Source organism: Mustela putorius, unplaced genomic scaffold (genome assembly GCF_011764305.1).
Source record: "Mustela putorius furo isolate JIRA1106 unplaced genomic scaffold, ASM1176430v1.1 tig00003845_pilon_pilon_pilon, whole genome shotgun sequence".
In the NCBI taxonomy this organism is placed as follows: domain Eukaryota; kingdom Metazoa; phylum Chordata; class Mammalia; order Carnivora; family Mustelidae; genus Mustela; species Mustela putorius.
The window spans coordinates 30361777-30375275 of record NW_025421998.1 but is presented as its reverse complement, the minus strand read 5'-3'; the positions used below and the strand labels follow the sequence as shown (position 1 = coordinate 30375275).

General features: G+C 41.4%; 1 protein-coding gene across 1 annotated transcript in view; it reads right to left on the bottom strand.

The window, feature by feature from the left end:
- The window catches only part of GRM3 (glutamate metabotropic receptor 3), a 224336-nt gene that overhangs the window by 111726 nt on the left and 99111 nt on the right, over positions 1-13499 (bottom strand). The gene's annotated exons all lie outside the window — the stretch shown is intronic.

Sequence of the window (13499 nt, the reverse complement as noted above, 5' to 3'; positions counted from 1 at the left end):
AACGGAGCAAGGGTTTGTAAGTGAGCCTGAGCTGCTCCAAATGACATCCTGCTATTAGCTACTTTTAGAACAACCACATTGAACAACTCCATGTGTATTGGACTGTGACGGGATCTTGAAGAAATCATTAATAAAAACAGTGGATGATAGCTCCCCTCACTGTGTTGGTATTTGAGATCATTACCACTTTGGTTGTGACCAGGGTGGGACGCAGGGGCAAGAAACTGGTAGAGCTGAGCTGGCAGCCAGAGCTGATGATACCAAGATATTCCAGCAATCTTCCTGAGGTTTTTATTGATCTCTTTGTGTACTTGTATTGAGATTATACGTGAACTCTGTGCTTCCACAGAGCTGAAACTCTTTACCTAATGATACGGACAAATGAGAGCATCCAGAGAACTCACCCATAAGGAGAAAAGAGGCTTTGATTTATGTAGAAGACTGAGTATATTAAATACCACGATTGCCCATGGAAAAGCCTTTTTATGAGATAAAATGGGCCTCCAGCAAATAGGCCTGAAATAGAGAAAAATAAACCTCTTGTCGATTTTCTTTTAAAATAATAGCTTTGAAATCCCTGTTACCTTGAGTTATTAGAGTGGGTGTTATCATTTCTGATTTGATACATGTTTGGGAGGGTTTAGAAGCTGTAACAGAGACCACGTTTTATGGAGGAGACACAGTTTTATGGAGTGTACTGAAACTTAGAGAAGCAGGTGGGGCAGCTAACTTTTCCCCGCCTGGCTCAAGGGTGACCTGTTTAAAATTTTCTCGGGATAATTGGATGTGTAATGGAATCATGGACACGTCTATGTGGAAACGAACTTATTAAATGTCTCTTCTGGCCCCTCTGAAAGCTCAGAGCAGTGAGAGGTCTTGTCCACATTATTAAATCACTTGAAATTGGAGCCAGAACTGGAACTGAATTTGTGACTCTGAAGTCCTCTCTGAGCATGTTGTACCCACTGAAAGGTGTCAGTGGTCTTTGCAAAGACTCTGTCTGCACGATCAGCACAGAGTCGATGTTAGATTTGGAAGCCATTATGGGGCACTTGGCTCTTTCTAATTTTTGTCCCAAAGTTGTGTGATGTCTGTCAATCCTGTTAATCAAAGAAGCTGACTCCAAGTGGTCTGGTTCATGCAAGAATCACTAAAAGTACCACTGGATCTTTGTCCCATATTCTTTTTGAGGAAAGCAATAGAAGCCCTAGGCAATCAGCGTTCCTGATTTTGGTGTTAGCAAATACATCAGGTGAGAAATTCATCCTGGCCTAGAAGGTGAAACAAAGGTGAGGAAGGCCATGGCTGGCTGCTGGTAAACTTTGTGGCCTTGGACAGTCTCTTGAGGTTTTGTTTTCCAATCCACAGAACAGAGGGGTTGGACTGAATGATTTCCAAGTTACACTTTGACTCACACTTTTTTTGTTGTTGTTGTTGTTGTTGTTTTTCCATCCCCAATTTAATATTGACAATTATTTCTGGAATTCTAGCAGTCTGTTTCTTGAACTTCACTCTCTTCCCAATCCAGCATAAATTTCTGTAGAACTAATTCCAAAAATATATATTTTTTCTATCTGTGGCTGACCCTCTGACTAGTCAGATATCTGGTGGGTTTCCCAAGGGTAGGGTTACAGTAAGCCCAGCCCATGATTCTCTCATTTGTCTTCCCCCATTCCCGCCAAGGATGGAACCCAAATGAATAGGTCATAAGATAAAGATTAGAGAACAAAGTGAGAAAATATTGGAAAAATGTGCTCAGGAACTCAATACTATTGAAAAATATTTAATGTTTGATGTGTACCTGGCAGAAGCTTTGTATTGTTGGCAAAGAGAGAAGAAAAGAAAGAGAGGAGAGGAAAGGTAAAGGGAAAAGACTTACTGAGGGCCTACTTTGCTTTGAGTATGGACGACACACCCATCTAGTTCTCATTTGGTCCTCTCTATAATTCTTTCATTTAAGTGGTATTACTCAGTGCTTGAGGGCCAGACACTCAAGGTACAGAGGTGAGTAGGACAGGTGGAGTCTTTGTCCTCAGCAGCTTGTTTAAACAGGTAGATACTGTATCTTCAACTTGACACAAAAGAAGTTCCTCTCCTTTTGTAAAACTAGAGATTTCTTTCAGAAACCCTGGGAATGGGGCCCTTCTTTTAAAAATTTCTCCTAGCCATGGGTGTCCAAAAATTGGGTAGACATCCATTTTACTGTAATGATGAGAGAGCAGATTTTGTCCACAGACTTTTCACTCCACTGGTCCAATTTCTTAGTTTCCTAAGTTCTCCGTGGGCAGCTCTGTAGGAAGGCATTCCTGTCATGCTGGAATTGAAGGCGTAGCCAGGCTGTGTGACTTCTCCAAGGTCACGGAATGAGGTGGCAGTAAGCCCTGGATCCAAGATGGCAGCAGATGTCTGGGAAAGATTTCTGGTTAATATTGTTTTCACCTTCCTGACTGTTTTGTCAGACTTTCTGGTGTCCAAGTTTCCTGGTTTGGAGGATGACATGTTCTAAACCCAGGTCTGCCTTCTCCAAGGTGGGCCAGGGCTAAAACAAGAGTGGCCTTTTTTTATTCTTGGGCCAATGCACCATTCTGCCCCAGCAGCAGGGCTGTGAATAATTAGATAAAGCACACCTCCCACTGCCTTCAGGGGCTTTGGGCACACCTGCCAAGTCAAATACACTTTATCTCAGTCAAGCATTGCCTGCCCCTCTACTGTGGCCAAACGCCCAGACATTTTGTGGCTGTTTAACAAAGCCAACTGGAGAAGAAAATGACCCAAATGCCAGCACTTGGAGAGTTATGAGATGGAAGGGAAATTTCCATAAGGTAAAATGTGCAAATGAGAGAGCTTGGCCTTCCTTTTCACCATAAATCAGTTACTTATCTTACTGGGCCATGAAATGCCAGGACAGGCATTGCACCCAGATTTGGCCACAGCAAAGGGAACCAAGATGGGCCGTTGACCAGGAGACTCAGGGCCTGGGCATGAGGAATAAAGCAGAGCCCATTTCTGCTTGTGTGGGTTGCCAATCCATGCATTTCCAAGAATGCTCTCCTTGTATCTTTTGTAATGCGTATCATACTCAGTGATGTAGAGAATCTCTCTCTGTGCTTGTTTTGGTCACCAGACTGGAGTTCCTATAAGTTCCTTAGGAGCACATTCACCTCCTTATTCAGCTGATCCTGTATTGGAATGTTGACATAGAGTAGGAGGCAACACCTCACTGCTGAGAGGCTAGTGTTCATCTACATCCTTGGGGTGCAGAAATGGGAACATGAGGTTGGGAGCTTCTCTGACTTCCTCTCTCGTTGGGACCACTGGCAAGTGGTTTGTGGGGGGAAGCTTTGCTACTCCTGCTTCTGAACCTCATACTCCTTCCTTTTGGTGGGGCCTAGGAGTGGGAAGTTCTTCATGATCTCCATCACAGGTAACATTAGCAACTTAGCCCCCTGCAGTTTTTTTCAGGGGCCTACAATGCCTGGGATGCAATATGACATGAGGCTGCTACAGAGGGCAAGAGTTTCTGGGACTGCCTTTCTACTACTGCACTCCTCCAAGAAAAGCTTTAGCATTCTAACGTGGGGCTTGGGTCCCTCTAAGCCACAAACATCTTCTTAGTGGTGTGTGTGCGTATGTGTGAGTTGTGCTTTTGGTGAGGCAGGGAAGTGCAGTGGCCATAACGGGGGTGCAGTCCCATAACAGGGCCTCTTTGTCACAGACTCACAGGGAGAGGGGTAAACTGGGGCACTAACATTGCCAAGTAGCTTTAAGATCTTAAACTCTTCTTTGTGTCTCAGTTTTTTCACCTGTAAGATAATGCTAATAGCACCTATCTCGCAATGTTTGTGAATTTAAGTGAGATATTGCTCATGGATGTGCTCTGTAATTATTAAAACAAAGTTACTGTGGAATATCTTATCATCATTGTCTCAGCCAAATCTCTTTTTGAGCAATGACATATGGAAGTATTTTGGGTCAGACTTGAAATATATTAGTACATTGGTATATATATGATAAATTTGGAGGAGGTGGTGCCATTCCCTTTTAGCCTACGGAAATCCTGGTTCCCAGCCCCACACTATATCTGCAATCCTATTTCTAGATTTATTCTTTATATTTACTAGTTTCTTATTAGAATATAAATTCTACTGGCAAGAGTAATATTACAAACTTTTTTCCCAATCAGTAAAGGACATTCTAGATGCCTAGGAGAAAACGGTTGCTATAGAAGTTCTAAAAACTAAGATTATCAGCCTTCTGATTTGTCCCTGGACACAGGATGAGGTGGGGGTCAATGTTGCAGATTAAATTTCAAAATAAGAACATATGCAGCTTCAAGGGAGAAGAAATACGAGGTGTGAACACTCTTCGATAGGGAATAATGAAGGACCCTAAAGTCTCTACAAATTTTACCCCACTTTATTATGGTTTTCTTTGGGTTCTTCAGAGAATGTATTTTTCTGAGTCTCTGTGTATGGATGGGGAAAGGCCATATTACAGATAGTGGATAATGAGATATAATCTCTTTCCTTTCCAGTATCTCTCAAAGGTTCTTATTCTAAGCCCAAAGCAAAGAATTTTGTTTGAAATTTTCTGTTCCTTTCATTTTCCATTACCTGACATTAAAACGTATGGAGGGAGGGACTACTATATTATTTATCTTTTTGCATGAAACGTCGTTTTCATCTTCAAAGTGATGGAACCATCACTGATGTGACCTGACGTGGTCATGAGCATGACATAGAGAGATCTTTGCTTTGTAGGCAGAGAGACTTGGTCTTTATTCATGACATGGTGAACTACAAGCTACTTAACTTTGGTCCAGTGGTTTAATGTTTCTGTGCTCAGGTCTCCTCCTGTGTCAAGGGTGGGGAGAGTAATATTGGCCTGCAGTTGTTCTTGTGTTGTTCATATACAATAATATTCTGGCATAAAATAGATACCCCAAAGTGCTTCCATTGTCCTGCTTTTGAAATGTACAGTTGTAGAGATGGTAAGAAGTCACAGAGAAGAACTAGAACTGAGTTCTTTAGGCCTATAAAACACATCCCTAAAGCACTTCACAAGGCTCACCTTCATTCACAATGCATATCTCCTGCTGGTGTGGAATTCAGCAAATCTTTTGCTCCAAGAAATCTTTACTCAAAATTCCTCAGCGGCTTAATTTCCTACTCAGCATATCTCAACTTTCCAAGTTCTTTCATAATCTCCTATACTGCTCCTCTCCAGCCATTTTCTGACTCTCCTCCACAATTCTCCGTCCTAATCTTCTGTTTTACCAATTGGGATGGCAGATTTTATCTTGCAGAAATATTTCTGCTCCCCCACGCTCTTCTAGAACTGGGCCGCTCTCTCCTCAAGAGTTGGGGTCTACTGTCCCTCCCCTTGAACTTAGGCAGGATTTTGTGACTTCCTCACAAAGAGAATGGGGCAGAAGTTGCTGTGTGACCTAGTTGATGGTAGGCTATGAGAAGTGATCAGGCTTCTTGCTCCTAATTCTTTCTCTGTCTAGGGATCCTCAGCTTTAGAGCCCAGACACCTTGCTGTGAAGCAGCCACAGACAGAGGTTATGTGGCAGAGTTCCAGTTGGTAGCACTTAGTTGAGGTCCCAGCAGACATCCAGTAGCAACCACAAGACATTTGTGAACAAATCTTTATGTGATTCCAACCCCCAGCCTTGAGCTGCCCCAGATATAATTTATGGAGAAACGATTTGTCTCCACCAAGCTCTGTGTAAATTGCAGATTCACGAGAAAAATGAACATAATTTTCAACCATTCAGTTTTGGGGTGGCTTGTTACTCAGTAAGAGATAACCAGAACAACTAAGGAGTATGGTTTCTTATTTACATTTAAAGTTTTTTTGGGAAAAAAAAGTCATATCTTTTCTTTAGAGAAGATATCCTTTCTTTAGAGGACAAACCAACTCTGGGCATATAACATATATGATAAAAATGGTCTTCAGTGATCATTTAATCAGGTAACTTATAAACCACTACAGAGCTGATTTTTTTTCTGAAAATAGCTATCCTGGGACCTATTTTGGGGGATTCTGATGAAAAAGATCTGGGGCCATACCCAAAAATATTGTTGAAAGACTTCTATAAGCCTTCAGATTTGGAAACCATGGATACAACTTACTCTTCTAACCTTAAAGATGCAGAAATAGGTCCAGAGGCAGGAACGACTTTATCTTAGGTAACAAAGCGTGAGCAGAGCTGAAACTAGAACTTAATTCTACCATCTCTCCCACTGGCTCATCTTCTGAAATATCTTTCTTCAAAGATAATTCAACATACCTGGGTGGGAACATTCACTTACTGCCTGTACCACCTGTCCTGCACAGTAACTCGAGGGCACATTTATCTCTGCTCCATAATGCAGACTGTTTTTTCAAATGAATGAAGTATTTCCATGCTTTCACAAGGTCTGGGTGGAAAGGGCTCTGGAACACCCTGCAGGAGAGGGAAACGGTGGGCTAGAGATGACTGTTTTCTCTTTGCCTGACTACCAAGGTCAATCCACACATATACATATGTTTCCTCCTTCATGTACGTGCAAAGGTTGAATTAGATGTGGACTATACAGTTGATCTGTACATTTCCAGCCGACATGCTCACAATGTACTGAAGAATAGAGCGCCACAGGGAAAAATGGATGGGGTGAAAATCATTTCCGTCGCTCTGGGAGGAACATGACAGATCAATCAAGGCAGGTTCTGGATGAATGAAGTCAGTGAGTTAGAAGTCCTTGCAAAAGACTTCTTTCTGCTTTTCCAAGTCTTCAGCCAGCTATAAGATTGATTTTTGAAATGACCCAAGTATTTTTTAAGAGTATCTTTCTTGCTTCCCTGAAATCACATCTCAGCCTATTTCTGCCATAATTTCACTTTAAAACTTCGAATTATTTCTTGATATTTCTTTATGATCTTTTTAAAAAATTCAGCTGACTTTGGGGTTGCAAAGTTTCTTCTGAAACTTGATTTTGAATAGGCAGATAGATCTATCTTTTTAGTTTCATTAAGTCTTATTTTATCTTTTTTACTGGCAACAGGACTTGCTGCTTGAAAAATTTATCAAAATATCTTGCTTTCTAAGTGGACTTGGTTGCCATTTTTTTTTTTTTTAAGAGAGAGAGAGAGAGTGAGTATGGGCCTGTAGGGGTGGAGGGAGGGGGTTGCAGAGGGAGAGGGCGGGAGAGAATCCTAAGTGGGTTCCATCCTGAGCTCACAGCCTGAGGTGGGGCTTGATCTCATGATGTGAGCTGGAATCTAGAGTCCAATGCTTAACCCACTGAGGCATGCAGGTGTTCCTTGGTTGCCATTTTGAACCAAGAGAATATGGCCATGGGATATTTTGTCTTACCTTTTGCTCTCCAGTTTTGATTTTCCACGTTGAGAGAGCTTACATTATTCCCAGAATTAGTTACCCTAAAGGCAGGTTACATTGTCTTGTTCCTCCTCAGCTGGATGGAGGTCATTAGACTTCAGTAACCACCTCTCACGCCCTTCGTAGTTGGGAAATTTTTATGTGTCTGCCCACGACGCGCAAGTTCCCAGTTTGTAAAGTTTCTCTTTTATATTCACCTTGCTTTTTTTCCTAATTTGTATTTGGTTGCTTTTTCTCCTAATTTGTAAATTTCCTCATTTCATTTGGTTTGCTTAAATCTGAATCCCTGTGGGCATTTCCTTGAGGTTTGGGTGTTTTGTTTTTGGTGTTAATTTGAACTTTAAATAATCGAAGTTAATATTTTTGAATGCTTACAATTATATCACTTACAGTTCATGAATACCAGTATTATTTTGTTTACTCCTCATACTATCCTAGTGAACTAGATGATATTATTATTCCCATTTTAGAGATGAGGGAGCCGGAGAAAGGAATGAGGATCTGTACCTTGTCTAGCAACACAAGCTGGTAGAAAGGGCTTAATCATTTACAACTGTGTCCTATGTAATAAACTGACTCTATCTTCTGTTTGTGCTTTTGGCCCTGATTTTACTTTAGGTAAATTTTAGAAGGGGTATTCAGACTGTCTTAATTCAGTAGTTACCAAACTTGCGCACGATCAGAATCACCTTGGAGGGGCTCCTTAAGGCACAAATTGCCAGGCTCCACCCACAGAGTTTCTATTTAAGGGGATCTTGCTGGGAGCTTTGTTTGGAGTCTGCATTTTCTTTTCTCTTTTCCTTTTTTTAAAAGATTTTATTTATTTGTGAGAGAGAGAGTGAGAGCACAAGCAGGGGGAGCTGTGGAAGGAGAGGCAGGAGCAGGTTCCCCGCCGAGCAAGGGGCCCAACCTGGGACTTGATCCCAGGACCCCAAGATCAGGACCCAGGCTGAAGGCAGACACTCAATGGACTGAGCCACCCAGGTGCCCCAGAATCCGTATTTTCAACACTTTTCCAGCTAGTAGCGTGGGTGCTGCTGGCCCTGGACGGCTCTCTGAGATCTGCTGCTTTTGTTCACTCCCTGCAGGTAAAATTAAGACCCTTCCTTATATCAATCTATCAAGTTAATATATATTACCAAATTAGGCAATTCTTTTTTTTTTTTTTTTTGCCTCTTAGAAATAGAGGATTTTTATGATTTTTAACTTTTTAAAGAGATTTTATTTATTTATTTACTTGACAGAAAGAGAGAGAGAGAGTGTCCAAGCAGGGGGCGTGGCAGGCAGAGGGAGAGGGAGAAGCAGCCTGGATCCCAGGACCCTGGGAACATGACCTGAGTTGAAGCAGCCACTTAACTGACTGAGCCACCCAGGTACCCCTCTTTTGACTTTAGAAAGACTGCTTTGGTGTCAGCTTCAGACCAAACCTTCTTCCTCAAGTTTTGGTGACACCTTTGGCCGAATGATAGCACACATTCAGTGGCCTGGAAGTATTGATCCTTCCTTGCCTTGTGGTTGGGGGCAATATTGGCAGCTCATCACTTTAGGGTCCTATCTAATCCTGATGGTTCAGGAAATATAAGAGGCTACTATGTAGGCTGGGCCTGTTTTGCTCTCTTGCATTATAGCCCTTAGTTATGGTGGACATTTCTGGGTAGTGTGGGTCTGTTTCACTAGGAAGTGATAATTGACCAAAGCCTTTCTCTTTGAATTTATTGAATACATGGACTCAATTGTTTGTATGTTGACTCTTCCTTGACTGTTCTCACTGTTGGCATTTTTTATGAGTCTTTAAAAATTTTTTGCTGATTTAGTCTGTTGGTAGAAACTTGAATTATTATAAGTTAAATGATTTGTTTTGTGAAATGCTCCAGAAAGGTGTCAGAGGAGCAGGGAGATGAAAGGCTCTTGGGAGTTCCGACTACATGGTGTTCGGGTGGGAAGATCAAGATTGCTCCAAGTGGTGGGCAAAGATGCCTAAATGACATCTTAGAATGGAAAGGCCCAGATGTACCTCCCTGAGGAACAGGACTGACCTTCATCTACAACTGCCATCTGATAAAGGTGGGGTCAGGAAATGGTGATAGGTTTAAACTGTTGGTACGTTTTGTAAATCTTTGGAGGTACATGGTATTCTAAGCTACACTTTGACCATGAATTATGGAATTATAAGGCATTTGAGCTGGCAAGTTCAAAAACCTTCTAATGTACCTCAGTGCCCACTGCATTAGGAGACTGGATTCAGAGGAAAAATGACTTGTTTTTTGACATTTATAAAGGATGTCATCTTGGGTGAGTCATTTAACTTCCCTCAGTGTTGGTTTTCTTATCTGTAAAATGTGGAAAAGAACATCTTCGCAGGCAAGGTGGGGAGATGAAATATGTTGAGATTACGTATTAAAGAGCAGAAGGTCTGGCTTTATATCGGACTTTCAAGTTCTGTCATTATTTGAGACTCCGAATTAATTTGGCTTTGTATCTCACATTCTAAAAAGTGACCTATGCCCCCATCAGACTGGTTTCCTCACATGAGGATGCCACTCTGTTCTCCTTGACTTTGCTCGAAAGCATCCATGCCTTCTACTTAGCCTAAATATGTGCCTTTGGCCATCTCCTAGTGTAGTACTATTTTGTGTTCTTTCTGGGCAGCCAAGTCAGATGAGGAGGGGTAATGCTCAAGGAGGACAGAGGGTGTGTTTAAATCACTCATTCCCTGCTTCTGGACCCTTCGCTCTCTGGGCGCTGAGCCTCACAAAGAAATAAATATGTGGCTCCTTCCCGCCCTTAGCTCCTCGCAGTTCAACCAGGGAGACTAACTGCACTGTCATGCTGTTGTCTACCGAGTGCCAGCAGAGCAAAACTTTGAAATCTGGGAAATGCTTTTGTGTCAGATCTGACAAAGGAGCATCTAAGTGGTACAGAATATGTGCACCACAGATTTCATATAGAACTAAGTGGAGTGTGCTGAATTCATAATGAGGGTATTTATCCTTCTCATCTGCCAGCTTAGAGATTGATAGATCAGCCACAGCTGATGATTATCGATTTGCCATTATATTTCATCTTCTTCGCTTCTATAGCTGCTTTAAAGTTCATATTTATTTTCTGCTGTGGCCTGCACCTGCAAGGGTTGCTGTTTGAATCCTTATTAACTACTAGCAAAGCTGCCCCTTGGTAAATTTCTGCAGCTCCCTGTGTCTCAAGTGGATATGTCATAAGGAATATTTTTATTAACTATTTCTCAGATGCATTTTTTGAAGGTGAGCAGAGGAACTATAGGAGATGGAAGCTCCTGTTGAGACAGTAGTTCACTGCGCTTACTAATTGTGACCAATGGAGTCCTTCATTAGGTGCCTGGCAATGTGGTACGTACATGCTCATGTACTTACTGGTTCAGCAAATCTCTGATGTAGGTTTTACTAGTGATGTAGCCAGTGTTCAGAGAAGTTGAGTAAATGCCAGAAGAGCACAGAATTGAAAGCCACATACAAAATCACCAAGTCTGAACCTAGTTCTGTATCCTTCAGTGTCATTGAGCAAGTGACTCAGGCTCTAATACCATCCATGAAATCTGCTCTCCAAGTGTTGCTGTGAAAATTAACTATGATAATACATGGGAATTGCTAAGCACTGGTTTGGTTCTCAGAAAATACTTATTTAACATGAGATGTTGCTGTTTTCATGCTAATGAAAATCTTATCTGTAGGTGAATTTGGCTTTTTATGTACGAACCACAGCAGTTACCATTTTTGAAATGGAATCAAATGGTTGGTACTCTTCTGGGCCCTAGTAACAGTGTTTAGGACTTCCATTAAAATAGTAAACTTAAGTACTGTTTTTCTGATGAGCCATCAGGCAGATTTCATGAGATACGGATTAAATTTTAAAGAACTCACATATGCAGATTTTTGTTCACAAAAGAAAGCAATGTGGGACAGTAGAGAAGTGGGAGAGTGTGTTGTTCCTGGTGTATAGTTCCTCCTCTTCTTGAGTGCACAACAAGATCTTGTGTCCCAGCTTCCTGTGATTCAATTCAGCTGATAGAAAATGAGTGGAATATGGCTTATGTAAACCTCCCCATGGGATGGACTCCATGCTCTTTCCCCTTCCTGACCGAACTGAAAACAAAAAGGGATCTTAGAAGCCACATGCAAAGATGGAGAGCCATATACAAAATCACTTGGGTCTCTTTTGACCATGAGTGGGAGAGGCTGCCTGTCCATCAAAAATTCCCATGTGGAATTTACTTGAGCAAAATAGAACTTTGTTGTGCTTTGGGACATGATCCCTTTTGGGACTTGTTTGTTATATCATACTAATAAATGTTTCATAAATTTGGCAGTGATGCCAGTCAGATTGACCTTTAGTTGAAGAAGAACTCCTTGCCTTCTTCCCCTTCTGATGAGTTAAGGCTCACCTCCTGCCTGCAGGTAAAACGAACCAGTACATGGCCCCTGGAGATAACCTTGAAAATCTCTTCCTCCTTTGCCTACCTGTCAGCCCACAAAATCTTCACATATTTCCCATAAGTTTCTATCAGGCTTTGCCCCCTGCCCTTGAGCTCTTCATTACCATGTAAGTGTTTTTCTGTATCATATATCCTATCGTATCTCTTAGTACAATTCAGACGGAAATTGAAACCTAATTTAGCTCATGGCCATTTCAGACATGGTGGGAAAAATAAGCTGGGAGGATGCAGGGGTTAGTTCTGTTCCACTGCTTAATGACCATATAGCTTTGGGCAGGCCTACATTTCTTTAAAACTCCGTTTCTCTGCTGTAAATGTGGTTAACCCTGTGCTGCTTTTCTTGCTGAGATGCTTTGAGGATGAACGTGTGGTTTATGAAAGTGTTTTAAGAAATTTTTTAAAGTCTTCTGCAAGGCATTATAACTATTTGTATAAAATAAGAATGTACCTATCAGTCTTTATAGTAAACTGGTAACTGTGTAGCACTGTTAGGAGAGGTTTCTTTATCTTTGTAAAAGGCAGTGTGGTGTATTAAACAGATAAGCTGTTTTATTTGAATCTCACATTCCATTGCTTACTATTTAGATGAACTAGTAATTCATGGAGCTGACCATTCTAGTACTCAATTTCCTTTTCTGTAAGTTTGGATAATAATGCCTACTTTGCCAGGTGTGACATGTGAGACCAAATGAGGGCCTGCAAAATAGGCACTGAAAAATATGAAAATCTGTGTATCTGAAAGATTCGCTACAGGTCAGATCTTTCTAGCATTAATAACTATTTGCATGTGTATTAGCAAATATTTAACCATGGAAGTAAGGGAGAAGACCAACTTGATACAGAAAAATTAGAAGTCACCATCAGTTGGAAGTCATCTTTGAAAGATGCTTCCTATGACTTCAAAGCATCTTTGAAAGATGCATCCTATGACTTCCAAATACCAGTGGGGTATTTTTTGTCTGCCTTAGGCAATTTGTAATTAATGGGATGTTTATAAGGATAACTGTTTTACATAGAAAGTTTCATTATGGTGAGGAGTGCAGCCACATACAGCCAGATATATTTACTGTTGATGGAATATTGAAGCCCAAAGGAGAGGCAATATAACCACAGGGGCAGCTTGTTGCTCTTTGCCATTCCAGCTTTTCTAACATTGTTTCTGAACTCCAAACTTCTGGTCACTTGCAGTTTAAGTTGACTATCACGCAGAAAGTTTTATCTAGTTTCATATGCAAGTAAAGAAAGACTGTCCTCCCTGCTCCATTAACTCAGTGCCCTCCAACCATTTGAGCAAACATGGGGGACAGTTACTGATGGTAAATGATAAACTTTGACACATTTTAAGTAGAAAAGTGTTCGGGGTTCCTGGGTGGCTCAGTCATTAAGCATTTGCCTTTGGCTCAGGTCAAGATCCCAGGGTCCTGGGATCGAGCCCCGCCTCCAGCTCCCTGCTCAGCCAGAAGCCTGCTTCTCCCTCTCCCACTCGCCCTGCTTGTATTCCCTCTTTCACTGTGTCTCTCTCTGTCAAGTAAATAAAAATCTTAAAAAAATAAATAAAATCTTAAAAAAAATGTGTTCATGGTATTCACATAGTATTCTCCACTAGGGATGGTGGGGAGAAAACAAATCTGAGTGTGTGTATAAGAG